This window comes from Netta rufina, assembly GCF_964035555.1.
Source record: "Netta rufina genome assembly, chromosome: 1".
NCBI lineage: Eukaryota > Metazoa > Chordata > Aves > Anseriformes > Anatidae > Netta > Netta rufina.
In genome coordinates this window covers 192,292,922-192,313,808 of record NC_140123.1, presented here as the reverse complement: position 1 = coordinate 192,313,808, position 20,887 = coordinate 192,292,922, and the positions used below count along the sequence as shown (strand labels likewise).

At 40.0% G+C, this 20,887-nt stretch overlaps 1 protein-coding gene across 1 annotated transcript in view; it reads left to right on the top strand.

The window, feature by feature from the left end:
• PRKAR2B (protein kinase cAMP-dependent type II regulatory subunit beta) overlaps positions 1-20,887 on the top strand; it is a gene marked incomplete at both ends in the record, with an annotated part of 81,592 nt that overhangs the window by 7,652 nt on the left and 53,053 nt on the right. The gene's annotated exons all lie outside the window — the stretch shown is intronic.

Genomic DNA, 20,887 nt, shown 5'->3' with positions numbered 1-20,887 from the left:
CGATTCCAGACAGCTTTATGTAAAGGTTTTATACTGACAGCCCCTTTCCTTTCAGGGAATCCCTTTGGTAAACCCTTTTACTTGCTGGATAAATAACCAGCAAGTTATTAAAGTATAGGTTATTAAATATAACCTATTTTATATATATATTATTATTAACCTATTATTATATACTTAATAACCTAAGTATAGGTTATTAAATAACCTGTTTACTCTGTGGAACCAAACAGGAATTTTTTACTGTGAATTTTGGTCATGACAAATAATTACAAACTTTGTGTTTTATTTAATATTTTTCTAAATAAAGTACATTTATGTTCTATGGATCAATTTTCAGTCATAGTCCTAAGTGAGATGTTTATAAGCTAGATTGTTTGTCCTCAACTGTCCTTTGTTTTCTCTTTATTTTCTACTTTGCTAATTGACTGGTGTCAATTACATTTCTCTTTGAAGAAAGGCTTCATACTTGTCAATTCTATTTTTTACTAAAAAAATTCTAAGAGCTCTATTCCAAGTTTTTTGTACATTTTATGGTAAAAATAGAAGAAGTATTCACACAGAATTTCTATTCCCAGTCACTGGGGAGTGTAATACATTAATCCAGATATAAATTGATATAGCAAGTAGGCTAGAAGTGCAGGTTTTGAGCTACATCAATGATGTGATGTTGATGAAATGTCTGCTGTTAATCAAATGTCTAGTTCAGCATTTTAAATGATACCAGGTCACACAAGCAAGTGTGAGATCTGAAATGAAGGGGGATGTAGCCAGGCAAAGGTGTCTGAAGTGTATGGGAGGTAAAATGTGGGTCGAAAGCACAATGAAGTGCACTGAACAACAGCCATGTGACAGGTTCCCATCCTTCCCATAAGAGACATCCTATTAGCATCGCTGCTCGGAAAAGTAATTTAGAGACCACAGGTGAAATGAGGAAATGATAATGAATGATATGATGCAAAAGTCCAAATTTAAATTTAGTCAGCCTTGCCTTATTGTAACGCTCTGGATGGTGGAAGGTAGCGTGGTAAAAACACGCTGGAACAACATAAAGTGTTTTCACTTGTGTGTGCCTCTTAAATTTCTCTGCTTAATGATATTAATATTAAAAAATAATAATAATCAGAGCAAGAATCTGAAGCTGAGAGCTTGAGGAGGTGAAAGCTAATGATGAGAACAGCTTTCTTACCCATACTGTTCCAGTTATTTGACTAAAATGTGTTGTTTTTTGTTTTTTTGTTTGTTTGTTGTTGTTGTTTTTTTTTTCAAAGATGGCTTAAAAGGGTCAATTAGTAAATATTATGATGACTTTTTTTTTTTTTTTTTTTTTGTAATGGAGGGACTAGAAAATTGCTGCATAAAGTAGATTCTGAAAGGAAATTAAGTAACATGATCTTTCCTGCTCAGAGTTGTTCCAGAGACCATCCTGCTTTTATAGAGATCTTTTTAACGGCATCGACCCTTTCTGAATCCCCATGATTCAGCTGTAAAACGTGTTTTTATAAATATTGGTAGTCTTGTCATAGTGTAATTTTTAACATGACATGTCTGCTGTAATACATACCAGACAGGAAGAAAAGGAATCCTTGCCCAACACTGGAGACAAAACATTCCTTGCAAAGCCTCAGTATAGGCTATAAATAAAAGATGTACAGAATCTTCACTATCAGGATGGCCACAAGCTGGAAGCCAGTGTAAACACTCAGACCTGCGAGCCTGACAGTGCAGGCTGCAAAGTGTAGTGTTTTTTTTTTTTTTTCCCATTCTGATTTTAGTGATGGATTTATAATGCTAGTGCAAAACATAAAATCAATTGCAGTGAGTTACCAGGCATTTGTAACTGTTGCAGTGTATGGATTAACTCCAACTCGAGCTGTCCATGAGAGCATTGTGGTGGCCTCTTTTTGATAACCCCACAAATCAGTCTATGTTGTCAATGCAGTCAGCTTGTCCTTCTGGTTCCTGTTACTTCCACCACTGCCCCTCTTCCCTTCTAGATCCTCTCAGTGCAGCTGTAACACTTCTTTTCATTGAAGCTTGAGGAACTCCAGTGGTTATGTCAGTAATCACCTTTGGTAGAAATTGTTGACCTATGTGAACATATCACAAGTCCTTGAAATAGGTGCCAGTCAAGAAATTTTTGCCTTGTAAGGCTCTGCAAATGAATGTCTAGAATCTAGTAGACATGTTAAAACAGCATTGCTAGATTAACAACAGTTAACAACAGAACTACAAGGACCAAAAACATTTGTCTAATTCAGACCTGGGGTCGTACAGAGATTTCTTGTTCTCTTCCAAACCATTTTTTTTTTGTGAAACTCATCACATTTACAGTCAAAACAAAACAAAACAAAAAAAAGCAGTGTACTATAGACATATCTTAATTTTCTTAAGGCTTTGAACATGTTTTCTACTGTTCTAATAAAAACATTTTTTGGTCATGAATAGGTATTTAAAAATGTAGGTTTTCAATAATAGACCCCTATAATTAGAGGGACAGATTTTTATTTTGTTTTATTTAATTTCCCTGTTCTACCTCGTTTCTACTGAAATCGAGGAATTAGGATACAGCTACCTTTACAGACCTGCTTCTTCATGCATCTCTAGTACTAGACTTAGAGATAAAATTATCTCAGGTTCTGTTTTTTTTCTTCCTTCTTTCTTTTTTTCTTCTCTCTTCTTAATGCGTAGTGTTTTCTCTTTCCAGCCATTTCGTTCAATACCTTTGAGGAATGCTCAGGCATCTTTCTCTAAAAGCTCTTGTTTAGCTGATAATCTGTCTGTCTCTATTGGTTTTTAATAGGTACTCAAAACATAAGAAAGAGCGATCTAGCCTTCACCACTACATTATTTAAGCATTTGGGAGGGAATTTAAATATAGAGAGAAGTCTTTCTTCCTTCCTGTTGCTTCAGCCTACAGGAAATATTATTTAGTGGCTAATGCATGCATTAAAAAAAAAAAATGTTCTCAAAATAGATAAATGGTTATTTATTCTGAGATACCACAAGCTTTAATTCTTGGGGAAAATCTGCAGTATTTATCTGCACGTCTCCCTTGCTCATCTGTCAGTTTTGTCCTTCTGCTGGAACGTAGCTGCTGCTGGCAGGTGAGGTGGGAGTAGGCACATTCATTTCCATTATCCACCTTCCAAAAAGAAGTACGTTTCTCTTCTGGTTTTGCTTTCTTAGAACACTTACAAAATGGAGCCGCTTTTCTAAGTGGGCCCCAGTTCACTGTCTGTCTGTGCATTGTCATATGAATGTGGCCTGTCTGTCATTATTCCAAGTCTCGAAAAATTAAAAATCAAAGGAAAGTAATTATCAGGCTTTCTCTAACTCCATTGTTCAAGTCATTGCATTCTGCACAGTTGCAGACTTCGGGGTGCTCAGAGAGGCTGGAAAGTCCTGGGATCTGGGGAGGTTTCAGTCAGAACAGTTTGAGTTCCCGAGACATCCATACACCTAGTGGAAGTTTGTCTTCTCTGGCTGTTTTCGGGGAGTTTTGGTACTGTGTCACAGCCCCTAGAGGGAAGTTCCATGACATGAACTTCTATAAATACAGCTAGAAAGGCCAACTTCCATGTTAATGCAGAAACTGGATGCCATTGATCCATTTCCACCACAGAAAGGGGTTTTCTAGGGAAGTTACACACAGCATAAGAATAAAGCAGTGTGTTGCAACCTACTTCCTCCATCTCAGCTTTATTTTTTGCTTAATGAACCTTCTTGGGCGCTAGATGGGCAGAGAGGGGAAAAGAAACAAACTGTAACGAGAGACAGGGAAATACAGCAACAGCCTAAAACACAGTAACACTTCTGCTTGTCACATTTTGTTGCTGTTACCAGTGTGTCAAGTATTGTGTTTTTCTTCCTCTACTTTTTTTCCTTCCTTTGCTTTTTGCAACATGGGAAGTGAAGAAGATTCCTTGACCAGCTTTTTAAACCAAAACGCCATCAGTGGCTAACGTCAGTTTTCCTTGCTTTGAGGTAAAGGCTTTTTTACAGTTTTCCCTGACAGCAATGGAGGATAAATCACAGAAACATGCACGATCACACTTCTCAGCCCAAAGGAGCAGGGTGAGCTTTACACTTCTCACACAACACTCGCTGTCGTTACAGCTGACACCAGATAGTGGAAGATGACCCAGGAGTAAGTGAGGCCTGGGTTCCTCTGTGCTTTCTGAGACGCGTTTTACTTCTGAGAAAGGAATTACCGTGTGTGGCTGTGGGAGAAATTGGTGCATTAAAATCCAACGTCTTGACTTCAGCGTTATTTGCAAACTCATCTTAAATGGGATTTATTTATTCTTTTTTTAATTCTGATGCTTTATTTGCTGAAAGTGAAGGTGCACAGTTACTTGGGAAGAACTAATGAATCTGACTACACAGCACTGATCATCTGAAGTGGCACATAGTTCTTGTTTCTTTCAATCAATCACTGTGTAAAGCTATACCAGCCAGTATGGTGCTGGGATATGTTCAACTCAGTTGCGTGGGGGAAACTAGGAAAGCGTTTTATGGCTCAAAAGAGCCAGCTGGTGTATGACATGGAGTGTGCATCATGCACTCTCAATGTTTAGGTTTATTCAAGTTTATTATAACATTACTAAAGGTAAATTACAGCGTGCAGGCAGGGACAGCACCTTAGTGCCTGATGCAGAGCCGTCCAGCCCTGCCACTCGGAGTTGTCTCGTACTGCTGAGCAGGCTGACAGGCCAAACAAGGCAGAGCAGTACTGAATTTGGGACTTTTCCTTCGTGTTGAGTAGTGGTTTGGTGTCAGCTGTTAATACTCACAAATTTGTAACAACTTCTTTTCTCTGGGTCTTTCCCTGTTGTAAAATTCAATTGAAATCATCCAGCTAGTTTAGAAGGTAACAGGAACAAGCAGATGGATGATATCACGGTACAAACTTTTCCTTGAACCACAGCTAAAAAAATGAAGCAGGAAGCAGTTTTCTTGAAATAAGGTGGTTATTACTAACCCTGATTAATAGCACCAGATTATGCAGTAGCCCTTATTTGTTGCTCCTTTTTATCAGTTGGTCTCTCAATTGCAAAATAAAATGACATTTCCTTGCTCCCAGTGTTTCAGTGGTTTGTGCTGAAATTAATTTAAACTTGACATGCCAGTTTTAGCAGAAGGGCAATCTTTCTTCCTAAATATCAAGAAAAGAAACACAATTGCTATTATACCTCAGAGCACTTACATATTACTGCAACCCACACTGGGAAGGTAAGATGAATCTGGTTATTGCAGAGTAAAAGTATTTCTTTGTGATTTTGTTTTGTTTTGCTTTAATTTGGAAGAGATACAAAGGTCAGAATATAAACACAAGCACTGTTTTGAAAATGTAAAGGCAGAGCCAAGAAGATTTACGCATTCATTCCGGAAACTCTACTTTATATTTACTTCTGGCTAGGAACTGACATTGTTTAACTTGGATTCTGCGTTCCAGGACAAAATAGTTTATAGAGCTGTAGAATTACCCTTTTTTTTTTTTTCTTTTGGATGAAGGGGTGAATTGAGCTTTAGTCTCTGTTAGTTTGTTATGGATTACATTTGAGGTAGTAAACTTTTTCTGTTTAAAACTAACCTAGGTTTTCTTACACAAATTGCGTATTATAGATTCTACAGTTGCAATGTTTTATAGATACCTCCTCTGAGTGTAGTTTATGTTTGACATCAGTTTCTGTGTTTACGTAGTGAGGAATTGAATGCATATGACTGATAGTGCTTCGGGGAGTGGAAAGAAGGTTGAAGTTTTGTAGTCTAAAAAGTCAGACAAATTCCAGTGAGGCTGGGAGATGAGACTCACCGGTGGAGATAAAGCTGTCACATTTTATGAATTTATTGAAAGGAAACATGTTTAATCATAGTTTTTAGTTCAAAAATACTGGTTTTGGTGATCAGTAGTTTTGATTTTTAAATTAATATATATGCCATGATGTTTTCTAGTGGTCAGCTGCATATTTTATGATATGGCTTGCTTTCTGAATAACCACTTGTCTTAATATCAAAATGAGAATTTGGCTCTGTAACTGTGAAACAAATGGAAGAGATGTGTTAATCAGAATTATTGGCATGTCTGTAGAATCAGATGCCTTTCCTGTGTAATACTTTAAGCATGTTAAGTTTGTAATACAGGAACACCTGCAGGGCCTATGAAACTGCATGCTTTAGAAAATGCATATATGTCTATTTTTATGGGCCAGCTTGATGAATCTCTTATGGTCTGTCAAGTTAGTTACACATTTATTTAAAAATGTGTGTATATGGCACAATATAGTAGCTGAGGGCAACTTTTGCCATATTCTACTAGTCTTAAGAGATGCTTCAAAAATGTGCAACAGAATTTTATTTAAATATTCTGTGGGTCTGGATGAAATCCACAAGACAAAGGAATTTGGACTAAAGGCTAAGGTTTGGTCTCTTCTAATCTCATCCCTTGATAATTGTCCTTTAAGGGAGAAGAATGAGCCAGCAATTAAAATCTTTGAGACAAATTAGGTTAAATCTCCATGTGTGTCACAGACTTGCCGTGTGCCTCTGAGTAGCTTGCACTGTGTGCCCAAGCACATGCTGTAACCCAGTAAAGTGGAATATTTGCCATCCCTTCTTTCAGGGACCTTGATACGTGCATGGAGAGCTGCGAGGGGCTTGTGTAGCATCGCTTCACTGCAGTACTTGAAAGAACTAATATCTGGAGGCCAAGGCCTGGCTGATGCTAGAATTTAAGATTATTTTTTTTTGTCTGGTGCATCACTTTTTCTGCTCATCATTTTTCTGGAAATGTATAGGAACACCTGAATAATCAGCAAAACTTGCGAAGAGATGAAACCTGTATGACATTAAGATAGCAGACTTCTTCAAATAAAGAGCTATTTCATTCTTTACCTTTTCTACAGTCTGTTTTTAATTTTTTTTTCTCTCCCCTAAACAACTTTCAAGTGGGCAAGCTGAAAACTTGAGACTTCTTAAAAGACTAAAGTATTAAAAAATATCCCCCATACCACATGTTTAAGCTACAAAGGTTGCCTATGAAAGCAGTATCAAAACTGTGACAAGCTTCAGTATATTTTATCATTGTCTTTATGTAAGATTACATCTAGGCCCACCTGCCATTTTCTGGATGTTATCGCAGGAAAGTGCCAGTAAGGTTGTTAAAAACCATAATGTTGCAGAGGGTGCATTCCCAATGAACAGAACTCCTGCCGAGCCAGCAGCTGCCCCAAGGGATTTGCTGCTGTGGGATTGGAAGGGGCTGGAGGTGGCCTTGGGTGGCCCCAGCAGCCGGCGCTTCCCGGCTGGAGCTGACCGCCCCGAGCATAACCTCATGGAGCAAATGCAGGGCTATTTAGACCAAGATTATAAAGGGTGAATAAATTTGTCATGTGTCTGGTTTTTGTGTTTTAAGTTGTCTTTGTTTTAAACATTTTTTTTTAAATCCACTAATAGAATGAATTATTTTTTAAAAAATTTTGGAAGGAAAAAATAAAAAGTAGCAGCAGTATTCCTCATGGTCACTTCTAGTAACCCACTGTGAGTACTTGGAAAGTAGGATAAACGTTCCTTTTAATTAAGCTTACAAAGTTGAGTATCCTTTAATTTCAGAAACTTTTTCAAGAAGTCTGTATTTTCAAAAAAGCTGTTGAGATGAAAAGGAAGAAGTCTTAGAAAGTTACAAGTATTTTACAGAATTTGATTTGTTCTTTTCTGTTGAGGGTATAATGTAAAGCATACTTATTCCAGTAAGTGAAAACAAAAACTCTAGCCTTTCTTCTTTGTGGGTACTGAAGTACTGAGATCACTAGGTCTGAGTCAGGCTTTTTACCTACTTTTTAGCACGCCTGCTTGGATTCAAGAGAAAAGCTTTCAGTACCAGCCTGGGGGGATAGAGCATGATATACGCCATGGCCCGGGGGACAGGACACGTTTTTGGAAGTGTGGCTTGCCAGTCTGACATGTAACCAAGCAAACTCATCCCTTAGTTTTTGTCTCTCCCTTTCCAATGCAGAATCTTGACCTTTTCTGTTTACAGACTGTAAACATTTCTTCAAAGACAGTGGAGGCTGGGGGCGGACACGAGGCAGGACAAGTAGCACTTCACCAGGCACAGTTTCTGTCACGTCCCCAAAGTGGAGTCGTTTCACTCTTCAGCGATTTGTGCCGGAGCAAGGCTCCGGATTGCCAGCTGCACCTCTTGGTCTGCCTTTATTCTGTGTAATTCCTGGGTTAGTATCTGAATCTGAGCCCACGTAGGTAGCTGTAAATAGACAACATGAGGTGTGCATTGACTTTTTGGATGGGTCTGGAGGGATGGGATCTTTGCCGTATGACCACATACATTGGTTGTAGCAGTATTTCAGGCAGCGGTGCCGCTATCAATTGTAATTTTGGTATCTACTCCAAACTGGGAGCACAGTAGGTTATTTTTTGAAAAGCCCTCTGGTGGCAGACCATTATGTGGTGCCAAGAGCTATTTCATTGCCTGATGACTAATCGGCCCGTGGCTGGATGGAGGGTGTTGTTATCAAGAGTCATGGAAAGTTGGCCCCTCGCAGGAATCTCACAGATAGTTACAGAAGGAAGTCAGGACAACATTCTCAAGCTTTGCTGGCCAGGAGCAGAGCAAAATGGGAGTGAAAGTGACTGTGATGCCGAAGTTTACTTCCAGCAGATGCAACTTTTCAAATGCTGCCCAAACTGTTGAGCAAAATGGAGCGGTACCAAAATATCCATTGCTGGTCATCACTAGAACTTTCTAAATGTGATCCCAAGGCAATGCAGCCATAAAACATGAGATTTAAAGTTTTAAGTCGTCTCATAGGATTCTTTTAGTGGTACTGCAGCATAAGAAGGAAGCAAATGGTGGTAGAGAGAGATCTTTGTGTTTTGAACAGCCCTCTGCTGGCAGGCGTTGTTTGGCCTCTTCCAACAGTCCCTGTTTCACACACACACACACCACTTTTTCTAAAGTGTTGAAGTAAACTGGTATCTGAAGCTTCCTTTGGGCCCATCTCTCCTCTTTTGCACGAGCCTGTTGGTTTGGGACAGACAGGGTGTATCCTTTTAACCTGTCTGTAAGGTCTGTTCACACTCTGGGCTCTCTTTGACCTCTTCCTTCTCCAGAGAAATGAGTTTCCGATTCCTCCATAATCAAGGCTCGGGTACTGACTCAGGGTAAGGGGCAGCTTGAGAAAAAAGACTGGATCTATAAAGGGCCTCAAGTGACAATGTTTGGTATCATTGCGCGTAAATTTACCTTCAGGACACAAAAATCTCCACACCAAGTTAGGGAACTGAGCTATGTCATCCTGGGGTGTTCTGGGGATGTTCTGAATCGTTCCCATGGAGGAGAAAAACAGTTCACAGGCCGTGGAAAAAGAAACTAAAAAAAGAGGCATTATACTCTATCTATGCAAAGTTATTTGCTGCTGTTTGTGTCTCGGCACCGTGACAGTAACGTGCAGTGCATGGGTCTGCGTTTGGTCATGGCCATACAAACGCTGACCCAGCTGCAGGCCAGGCCGGGAATGGGGACGAGCTGTGCTGGGCTGTGTGCGCTGCTGGGAGCTGCAGCGGGTTCTGCATGCCTGTGCTTGGGAGAAGGGGGGTAGCTGTTCGGGGAGAATTTCAGCATCAGGACGGCGGTGATGGAGATGAGATCTGCCTTACATTTGCCCTTTATTTTTTCAACAGCTCGCTGGCATGAGCCACAGAATACAAGGATGAGTGCTGCCCCGGTCACCTGTAAGTGGTCATCCCTAGTTTCCACTATTCTTTACCCACTCAGTTCAGGGGAAATGATGACCAGCGATGCAGTTTGGGTGGTACTGTTTGTAAGAGCCTCAGTCCATACATAAAGTACTTATGTACTCAGTACTTAAACACTGAGTACTAAAGTACTCAGTGCTTACATAAAGTACTGTGGCTCTTTTGGCATTACTACCAGGAAGATGTCTCTGTGTGGTTCTGCATCAGTAGGAAGGATGATGATTTGTGTTCTTGTGAGCTCATTGTTGATTCATTTTTGCCATTGCCTGCAGTCCTCCTGCTGTTTTGCAGGTTTCATGATGTCTTCAGCAGCACCTAAATTGCTGGTGCAATGTCGACAGGCCAGCATGCAGTGTGTTTGTGGTTAGGTGTGCAGAGTCACTTAGGTATTCACCATCACTTTGGTGACCTTCTTTAACCCTTTCCTTGACTCACAAAGCCATCTGTGGTCAATGTGAACCATGCCTAAGGTTTCTTTAGTTTGTGTATTATCAGTAGTCCTGTGGATAGTGGCTTTGACCACCTGAAAGAGACGTAGGTGGCTCTTATTAATGAAGCTGAGTCTGAGTTCCACCTTCTCTCTGGGTTCATGTTTGCATGCTGTCCTGCATGTCTGCAAGAGAAAAAGAGTGCAAATATCACATGAGTACGTAAAGTCTGTCCTGAAATGAGGATGGGGGAAAGTGCTTTGGTTCATGCTCTGAAAACTAACAAAATTGACTGTGTTAGTTCTGATCAGCTGCGAATGGGTATTGTGAATGCAAGAGAAACTCCCTTTAAATATGTAATGTTCTTAAATAAGCAAACTTTAAAATATGCATGAGATCCAAAATCTTAAATTTCACCAGGAAATGAATATGCAAGCAATGCAGGTTGCAGATCATACATATTCATATACTTTTTCATCAAGGTACTTTGGTAGTACTAGTCTTAGCAAGCAGGCAGAGACTCTGTATAAAACTTCAGAAAGTTTTAATGGTGTTTGCCCATGTAGGATTTGTTGTAATAACCCAGTGGCAAAGTGACAAAAACATGAATAATAGTAGGAGAGCCTGAGTCTTAAAAAGTTTGAGATTTTGGTTTAAACATAGCTAGTATAAATGTGTATGGAGAGGAATCAGTGATGTTCAGAGTCGTTAAACTATATAAAAGAGATGAGATAATTATAAACTCCACACAAAGGTGTACTCCCTCAGAGAAGGATCCTGACAGCCATGACATCTGCTCCAACCCACTACCATCAACGAGGTTGCAACTGGATTCCTTTGTAATAAATATAACTTGCAGGTATTGTCAAAAAGAAAGTGGGCCAAATTTTTGTAAAAATTAAGGCCTAAAGCACAGTTGTGTAATAGTTAAGGGATGCTGTTAGGTACTCAGGAATTAACAAGAATGGGTCACTTTTGTAAACATTTTGGGCTATGCAGTTTGATAGAAACATTGATTCAAAGACAGGTGCAAGTTTTTCTTTGTCTCTTGCAGTGTTGATCCTGAAGCCTGGTGACACATAAATGTCAATTTGTTATCTTCACAGAGGAGCAGAGCTATCCAACTGTTTTGGGGACTGCTGGTGGAGTTTTGGCAGGATGACCAGTTTTTCTCCCATCCTGATTGGAAACTTGCATACATTAGTAAATACGCTTCAGGCAGCAAAATTAGAAAGCAGAAAAGAACATGAAATTGGATCTGAACGCCTACACTACAGTGTTAGAAAGCAAATAACCATAATATTCTTAAAATAGTTTATGAAATTTCAAGTGGAAAGAAGCCATTTACAGATGGTAAGAAGATAAAAGCGTTACTGACATTTTGTATCAGATGGGCTTTAGTGGCAATTGTAAACTATGTTATGGCTATGGCAGAGTATTTCTTAAAGGTTATGATAAATTGCTTAGGCAGCAAAGCGGGGATGTTGCCACAAGTTGTGTGGGGTGTGGTGATAAAAGAAAAGAAAATAATCCTGCAGAGTCCGTTAGGCAGAAATAGGGAGTTTGGTAAATTCTACAAAAGCAGAGGATGGAAGAAAAAAAGGGGTCTGTAGATGGTGTTCGAGCTAAAGCAGCACTCTGTGTCTCAGGTTTAGGCTCTATAAGAAGACTGAACTCCCTTGTACATTTATTCTATTGGTATTTTTAGATTTAATTTCACACTTTTTTTTTTCTTCTTTCTAAATATATCATCTCTGCTGGGCATACATTTTCTCATATAGACGTTATTAGGTTTTGTCATATATACTGAGTAACATGGGATTGAGGGCAGCAAGTACACCAAGCCAGAGCTTCCTCACAGGTTCAAGTTTTCAGCCTGAGTCTGATAATTCCTGGTGGAAATTTGGCATAATGAAGGATTAGAAATATTGCTGTGAATATTGCTTTAGTTATTTATTCTCTCCTATCTAGATGACTGGTTAGCTTTAATGTGGTAATGACTAAGTGTATGGTCACAAGCAATAAGGAGGATGAATTTCTGAGGGAAGACGTGCTGTGTGTAGCATGCAGCTCTATGTAACAGGATGTGTATTTCAGATAAGGAGAATTCAATACAGCAATATATTCACTTTTATGTTCTAGCATAGGACATTAATCTGAAATATGCTTTTTTAAAGAAAAAGCCCAAATCTCAAAAGAGATGGTTGTTTGGGAAGAGTAACAGCTCTTTCCAAGCAGCATTTCATCCCCATTAGTGGGCTGTGACAGCCCCTTCCACAATATCATGTTGTAAGTCTAACACATCAGACAGGCATTTCATCTTCTTATTTTCAGTGTTAGTAATTATGTACAGCATCAAATATTCATAACAGCTGAAATCTCTTAACAGATAAAGCAGGAGAGATTTCTTTGCCTCTTGCTCAAGGTTTGTGTTACGACAGGCTAAATAAGTAGCCAGCTCGTGGTGTAGCAAATGGCTGTATGTACGTGTCAAAACGTGGCCATGAGAGTGAGCTGCTCAGTAGTAGCGTTTAAAAAACAAATATATTTAAAATCATCACTAACTATAACCTGGGAATAATGGAAAAAATACTATAACAATATATTACAGTCTCAGTTTATTAAATGTGTTCAGGGACCATTCAAAATGTTGCTGTGTTACTGATACCACAGAGATCCATTTAAATAGATATACAGAATGAGTTTTCATGCTCAGCAATGCAAAAACTTTTTATCTACACATTTTTTATCTACACATGTTTTTATCTACACATTCAATTCTTGTTCTTGTGTGGTGACATCTCAATAATCCATTAGATCAGTCTTCAAAAATTGTATTGAGCTTTTCTTGACATGAATCCTCAAGTCAGGCTTGAGGGTTGTGAAGACGTAATTTGTGGGTTGATACTATGTAGTGAGTAGGGAGAGGTGAGTTAGGAGAGTTTGGTGTTTGGTTTTGATTTGAAGGAGCAACTCGTGTATTGCTTGGGAGACGTGTATGTGGACTGAAGCATGGAAAGAAGAGCTTCCCTTTCCCTTTCCCTTTCCCTTTCCCTTTCCCTTTCCCTTTCCCTTTCCCTTTCCCTTTCCCTTTCCCTTTCCCTTTCCCTTTCCCTTTCCCTTCCCCTTCCCCTTCCCCTTCCCCTTCCCCTTCCCCTTCCCCTTCCCCTTCCCCTTCCCCTTCCCCTTCCCCTTCCCCTTCCCCTTCCCCTTCCCCTTCCCCTTCCCCTTCCCCTTCCCCTTCCCCTTCCCCTTCCCCTTCCCCTTCCCCTTCCCCTTCCCCTTCCCCTTCCCCTTCCCCTTCCCCTTTCCCTCCCCTTATTTTGACTATAAATTTTTCCCCAATTTCTTGAGAAGCTATTCTGCAATGAAATAGAATTCATTTTTCAGACTGAAAAATGGCAAGAGCTTAAGTCATCTGTAGAGCTAATAAAAATTTCAAAATTCAGTTTTGGGTAACTACATTTTAGGACTACAACCTATTGTAAGGTTCTCTCATATTACAAAAATGGGCATAACATGATATTCAGGTTTTGTGTGTATATGTATATTTTTGCAGTATTCTGTTGCGGTGTAGATGATTTTCAAATATGTAGATGTCATTAAAAAAAATATAAAGGCAAGTAATTATCTTGGGGTATCCCCTCTGGTGTAGCTATTTTCCACTATCAACATCTCTTTCTCTTGCAACAGCAAAAATATTCATTCTCTCAGTTTTTCTCCAAGTAGCACATAAATCCTAGTACCATGGCATCATTTCAACCTTGTCTTGGCTTCTTGGTCTCTGTCTACAGGACTCCCTGAAAGCAGGCACTTAATACTTCGTGTCTTACAGCTTGCCTTCTGCCTGTGTACACGAATGCCTGTATATGCCTGCACTCTGCCTCCTTTGGTACGCAGCAGCCCTAGCTCTGTAGGGAGCACACCCTCCTGAAGAGCACATACTGGTGTTGCCTTCCAGCAGAGCACCCTTCTTTGCGTGGAGCCAGACCCCTCTGTGTGCACATCTTACTCTTTAAGGAGCCGTGGATTTTCCTCCCAAGGTGAAATCAGTGTCTTGGAGTGGACTTAAAATTCTCCTTAGCTGCTGAAGTTTGGTTATTAGGTAGTTCGGTGGCAGTGCTATCACCCCGACTTTCGGGTTCTGTGGCAGAAGGCTGCTTAGGCTGTGCACCCGTGTGGCTGGGGTTTCACTTTGTGTAAAGGCACAGATAATTAATTTTGTTTCTAGTTAAAAAAGTAATCTTTTCAGATTGACTTACTTGGTGAGGGAAATAATAAAATATATCTTAACACATTACCATTGCTGTCAAGTTACTCTTACTTAGAAAGCAGTGCTGTATCCAACTACCCTACTGCAAAGGCTGTTTGTCTTCTGAATAAAACTTGCGTGTTCCCTGGACGCATCCCCTCTCCTCATTCCTGTCACAGACATCATGGCCTTTCACAGAGAAAAGATGAGAACCCCTCTCTGAAGACCTAACAACTCCTTCCTTTGTCACAGTCACTTCTTCAAACCGTCACTGAATGTACCAGCCGTAGTCTGAAGCAAGAAAGAAGAAGGAAGAATAGCTCTTCAGAGTAAAGCAGACCATTTCTAAAGTTATTCCACCTCTAACCAGTTTCTTAGTGAATATAGAGTTCTGTGTTATACAGTTTTATTGCCTATTTGCTGTAATTTAATTTAACATTTACAGCTTGATTTTTATCATCGTCCTAAAACCATATTCTGGTAAAAAAAAAAATTATGAGTTTTTGGATATTCTAAGCAAGAAATGTCTGTGTACCGTGACCTCTGATACAATCAGCTCTTACTTATCCACTGGTAAATGGTCTGTTGTGGATTGTCCATGCCCTTGTGGTTGTGGATGATCTGTGCCCATGCTATTCATGCTGGCGGTGCTGCTCGAGCACAGCTTTCACAGCCAGCTCCATGCTGAGCTGGAGAAAAAAAGAGCTGTGTTGCCTCGTAGCTGCACAGGGACAATGCAGGTGCCATGATGTGCTTGCAGTACTCAACATACTCCACCAGCACCTCATCAGAGCTCGTTTTGGGAGGCCTGCTGAATTACCTAGGGCTCAGCACCAGCTGTGTTGAACCTACAGCAGTGCTGGAAGAGGAAGACTTGGCCATGCTGAGCATGGCTGCAGGGACAAAGCGGGCGAGAGCACCCAAGGTGGTAGGGTGGCAGCATACGTCCCGCCTGCCTTGAGATTTCATGAGGTCTTATTAATGTACACGTGCATTAGCATCACTGTGTTATCTTATGGACATCTCAACCTGGAAGTGCTCTGAAACAATTTGACTGGAATATCTAGAAATTAAGTGATGGAGAGAAATAGGAGTGGCTCCAAATTATTTCCATTATTGTTATCCATGGTGTCCCAGTCTGTCATTGTTCTGGATGATAGAGAGTTACTGTATTTCATTCATTTGGGCTGTAAAAACCAAAGGCTCACTAAAGCACGTATATTAGAAAGGCATGCAGTCTACACATACTTGATTTTTTTTCTTGCTCTAATTAGTTCATTCTAATTAATAAAATGTTTATGGAAGCAGACCAGCTAATCTTTACTTGCATAATATAGGAATGTGATTACAAGAGGCATAATTCAAAGTATTTGTGAAAGTTGCTGGGCATCTGAGAAATGGTTGAGCTTGGAACTGAAAAGGTAGAGCCTGAAGTGTGTGTAAGGCTTATTAGTTGAAATTTGGCCTGGGATTTTGGGAAATGTAGCAAAACGTAAGTAAAACAGGAATAACTCATTGAAATTGGGTTGCCCAGGGAGGTGGTGGAGTCACCGTCCCTCAGGGTGTTCAAGGAAAGGTTGGACGTGGTGCTTAGGGGCATGGGTTAGTGGGTGACGTTGGCGGTAGGGTGATGGTTGGACCAGATGATCTTGGAGGGCTTTCTAACCTTAATGATTCTATGAAATCACTGGAGTTGGACTGTACAAAACAATGTGATGTGTTGAGAGCAGGTTCTCAAACTCTTGAAGTCTGGGCTATGTTTGACCCACTGACCTCAGTGACATCTCTGAGTTTTAAGTGTTTTACCTTCAAGAGGATAGAAAAAATGTATGGTTTGGTTATGACTTTTGTTTCATCACCTCACCCAGGTCACATCTGTGCCTCTCACACAGGGATGACAAGTTATGGTGCAGATACTTCTGTTTCTAACTACCTTTTAATATATATTAGCAATACTCATGTTTTGTAAATATAGCTGGCTTTTGGGGCTATGGCCTGCCAAATTTGAGGGCTTTAGAAATATAATGGCTGAATTTATTTATTTATTTTTTCCCTATGAAGATATTACAGGAGCTAATTGAAAGCGAGGCTGGTGGAAAGTGTTCTAATTTTCACTAACACCAAAGGTTAGCCGCTAATCTCCTGTCAGCCCTCATCACTCAGAGCAGTCGTTTTTGCTTTGTTTTGCTGGAAAAGAGCACAGCCGGGCACTGCACAAGCATGGCCTGGGGAGGCTCCCATGGCCTCCACCGCCAGAGCAGTCTGCAGGGAGCCAGGCGGGCTGGGGTTCTGTGGCACAACCCACGTTGGGTGTTTGTCCTTGTTGGCAGAAGGCACGGCCTGCAGGGCACGTTGGCAGGCTGCTCGAGCACGTCCCTAGCAGGCACTGCATAGCCTCTTGTTAAATCCCCAGCTGATAGTCCAGACCCTGGCTTCTAAGGAAGGCTGCATGTCTGGTGGCAGCGATGTGTTCAGCTTCTTATTCCAGGTGACACTCGTGGCACATCCACGACAGCTTCTGAAGCGAACTTGACTTTGAAGGCTTAAATTGTGAGCCTGGAAAAAGGGACAGCTCAGTGCTATCAGAATGAGTTAACTGCAGGACGGACACCCAGCTAGGGGCACCGAGCTTCGTCCTGGTGCTCTGCGAACAGCCCCATCGAGCCCCGGCTCTGTCTCCTCTGCCTGCAGAATTAAGCTGCTTCTATTGTCTATCTCACCGGGCTGCTGTAATGAATGTTTAACGCTCTTAAAGAATAATATGAATAGTAAAACACACAATGGGGAAAAGAGCGATGGTTAGACAGGTTTTGAGTGATGGAAATATTTTTAGTGCATGCTTCATGTGAGATGAAGTTTTCATGGTGTAGATTCAAAGTAAATATATTAAAGCGCCTTAGTTTCTTTTGATCATTTATCAATTATTTCTGTTTATGTAGTTGATTTTGTATTGCCAAAAACTGTAATTTTTGTACAGCAATCCAAACCAGGATTGGCAAACGTGAATTTCAGTTACCAGCAGGTAACATCTTGGATGATGTTACACTCTCATTGTGTGGCACTAACAGCAAAACTGCTGTAGTATGTCACCTAAGAACTGATAACTGAGACAATTTAGTCAAAGCTCTGTCAGGGAAAAGATCTCTGACATTTTTTTTTTTTTCTTTTTTTTTTTTCATTTTCCTCTATGAAAGTTTGTAAAGGATTGTAGTTGAGACAAAGTAGAATATGAAGAGTCACATCCAATACTGGAGGGACATTATGCATGTAAATAAGTTCATCCATGCACAGAAATGCACTCCTCAGTCATGGTGCAGCACTCTCTCTTAGTCAAGTAAAAGATCAAATGTCTCTGGACATGTTCTGAATTTATTTGCATGCCAGTTTACCCTTTATTGAGAAAAACTCCTAGATTTTGCAACTGTGAGGTTTTGCAGTCCATGGTTTTTTGTTCATTTTACATTTTGTACAAGGCAGTGGCAGGGGCGTGCAACCATAAGTTACTGTAAGCAGGGTTTTTCCTTCCAGTCAGTTGTTTATTGAGTCATTCTGAGCAACCAACTCCCAGAACAAGGTCACTGTAACCTTTAAGGTAAAGTATATTTTCACTATAGCATTAATTTCAATGGCTTTGTAGGTATTGCCTCCAGTCTGTTCCTTTCCCGAGTTTAGCTTCGCTGGAATATTTTGCTGCTGTGCACCAGCTATGTTGCAAGCAGGGTACTGCCAGGGATGGGGTAGCCACTGACAGTTTTTCCTGCTATTCTCATGGGACAGCTAGCAGTCCTGAGGGTATCCTGCAAAGCCCAATAGTCAGGTTGCTGAAGTCCTAAGAAGCCACCCACGGATGGGTTGTGGAATATTTCTGCTATTGATTTGTCAGTTGGCTTTCTGAGCCAAGGCTTCCAGCTCCTGACACATCAGAAAGATAATTCAAGACTGTTTTTTTTATGTCTGCAGCAAAATGCTTGTTAATCTATCTTTTGCCCACCTTGTTCTGTTTATCCTGCCAGCCATTGTACCATCTGGTTGCTCACGCATCTACTTTGTAGTGAAAATATCAGCTAAATTTCTTCAGACTGATGATTTTCTGAGACCTCCTGGAAAGCTTATGTCTCCATCTTTCTGGGCAGCAAAAGTACATGTATATTGCAATTTGCTGTGCAAGAAACAGAGAGGAGTTCAATGGGGTAAACAGCAAAGAGCTGTGGGCACTGCTTCTTATGCTCCCAGTAACATATTTGGATGACCCTCATGAAATCCCAGTCTGGGGAGAAAGGCTTTGTCTGCTTGCTGTTCAGACATTGAATATTCAAAAATAGTTGCTTAGCAGGATCCTGAGATTCTGGTTAATAAAAATAAATAAATAAATAAATAATCTTGCTCTTCTTTTTCCCCCCTCCTAACTGAACAAATTCTAAAATGTATTGTAAAAGAAATTGTAAAGCTCCTTGCAGCCAAAGAAAAGAGTGATTTTAAATGTTTATGTCGCTGGAAGTAGCTGAAATAGGAATTGTTCCTTTGACAGTCCCAGTAGCTTGTTTCAAACAGGAGTAATCTCCAAAGTGTGTGAATTTTGTGTTAGGTGTTATTTTTTTTTAAGTTGAATTATTTGATGTGTTGGTAAAATGTGCTGAGGTGGCTGTCGGGAGGAGTTAAAGCTTTATATCCACAGATGATGTGTGGAACTGACAGCCAAACCAAAATACCCTCCCTGAGTTTGGGGAAAGCTTTTTAATGGGAGCAGCGCACAATTTTACATTTTTTTTGGTGGGAATATGTCGGATTCCAACTGTGTTCTTTTATATAAGCACATCTGCTGAGAACTGCTGCTCATGTACCAGTGTCCTGAAATGAATTTGGCCTGTAACCCTAGAGACAAAATGAACCGTATTCTTTTTGCAGATTGAGGAATTAAATGGCTCCCTCTGTTGCAAAACAGTAGTTGCATAAAATCTGATGTTTTCTCCAGTAGAAGATGTCTAAATACCTTGTTTTTTTTATTTTAAAAAAGAAAAAAAAAAAAAGTGGGGGAAGTTGGAAATTGAGGTTAAAAATAACCTTGCTGGTTACGTTAATCCCTTGTTTACTTATATATGTGTTAGGGGTTTGTGATAGCTTCTTCACAGGAGGTTTCCTTGCTCCTGAATAGCACTTCGAACCATTGCAGTTAGGTTTCCCAGTGTATTTCTTGCCACTTGGACCTGTCACTGCAGTATGTGCTTGCACAAACCATCTGCGGCTGTGGCTCAGAATTTGTATCTTTGCTCTGGTTTCTCCTGCCCAAAGGAATAAAAAGACACTTTGCATCTCAGGCTGTTGCTCTCTCCTGTTTTCTCAGCATTTTTCTTCCTTTATTTTAGCTTAGACGTTTGGGAAAGGCTGTATAACTCCCATGTAAAATTAATAGAGATGAAATAAAGAAGTTCAATATTTTTCATTTTTCAGTTCCACGTAAGCATTCAGAGCAATTTTTTAAAGTTGAATATTAATAAGCACTGTAAGGGCATACATTTTTAATGTAGCTGTTGCCCATGTTCGAAATTAGGTCATACAGATCTTTTTTTACTCTTTATTGCAGCTCTCTTTATCACATGCAAGTAGAGTTCAAGACCAGTGTTTTATACTAATTATAAGCAGACCGAGGGTTGTATTTGGAAGGCAAAACATACGAAGCTTCATCGTTTTCTCTCTGGTAGCCCTTGAAGAAAGGCAAAACTCAGAGCTGTGTGCTCTAAGATGTATTTTGTGATCTCTCCCCGTTGGAAACAAGATAGGAATCTGATTCCAAATGTTTGCAGCAAGTATTTGGAGATGTTCCAAGATGGTGCTATAAAACAATAATTTTCATTGTAAAACAGATTTTTTTTTTTTCTGAGGGGTTGAGGGAGGAGGTGGCTGGTGGGGGTGGTTAGGGCTGGCATCGTTGATTTACCCAAAGAGTTTTAAAGTTTACTCAGTGCAGAAGTTCGTCTTTCACATAGCAGTGTAAATTAGTTTTTCTTAATGTGTAGGAGTATCTTTGTTGCCAGATTTCCTATAGGTATATTTGTAGAAATAAAATTGGCTTTTATGTCTTTTTAGTCCATGTCTGCATCATTGTTTGCAAGATGCCAATTTCTGTGCTCTCAATAAATAATGGAAATGCAGAACTAAATATTTCACAGCCAGTCATGAACAACAATAAGTGCTTGCATACGGTATCTTATAAGAAGATGAAAATGGTCTTGAAGGCTTGCTGGTTACTTGCTACCATATCGCTTGAAAACCTGCTTAAAGGTTTAAGTGTGTATGAAGTTAATGTGGATTTCTATAAATTCAAAAAATTGTTTAACAGTTATTTGTTAATCACAAATAACAAAGTTGTCGCACTTTGAATAAAGTCTAACATTGTTATGTGTGAATTCCATTAGATTACTACAAAAAAAAGTCT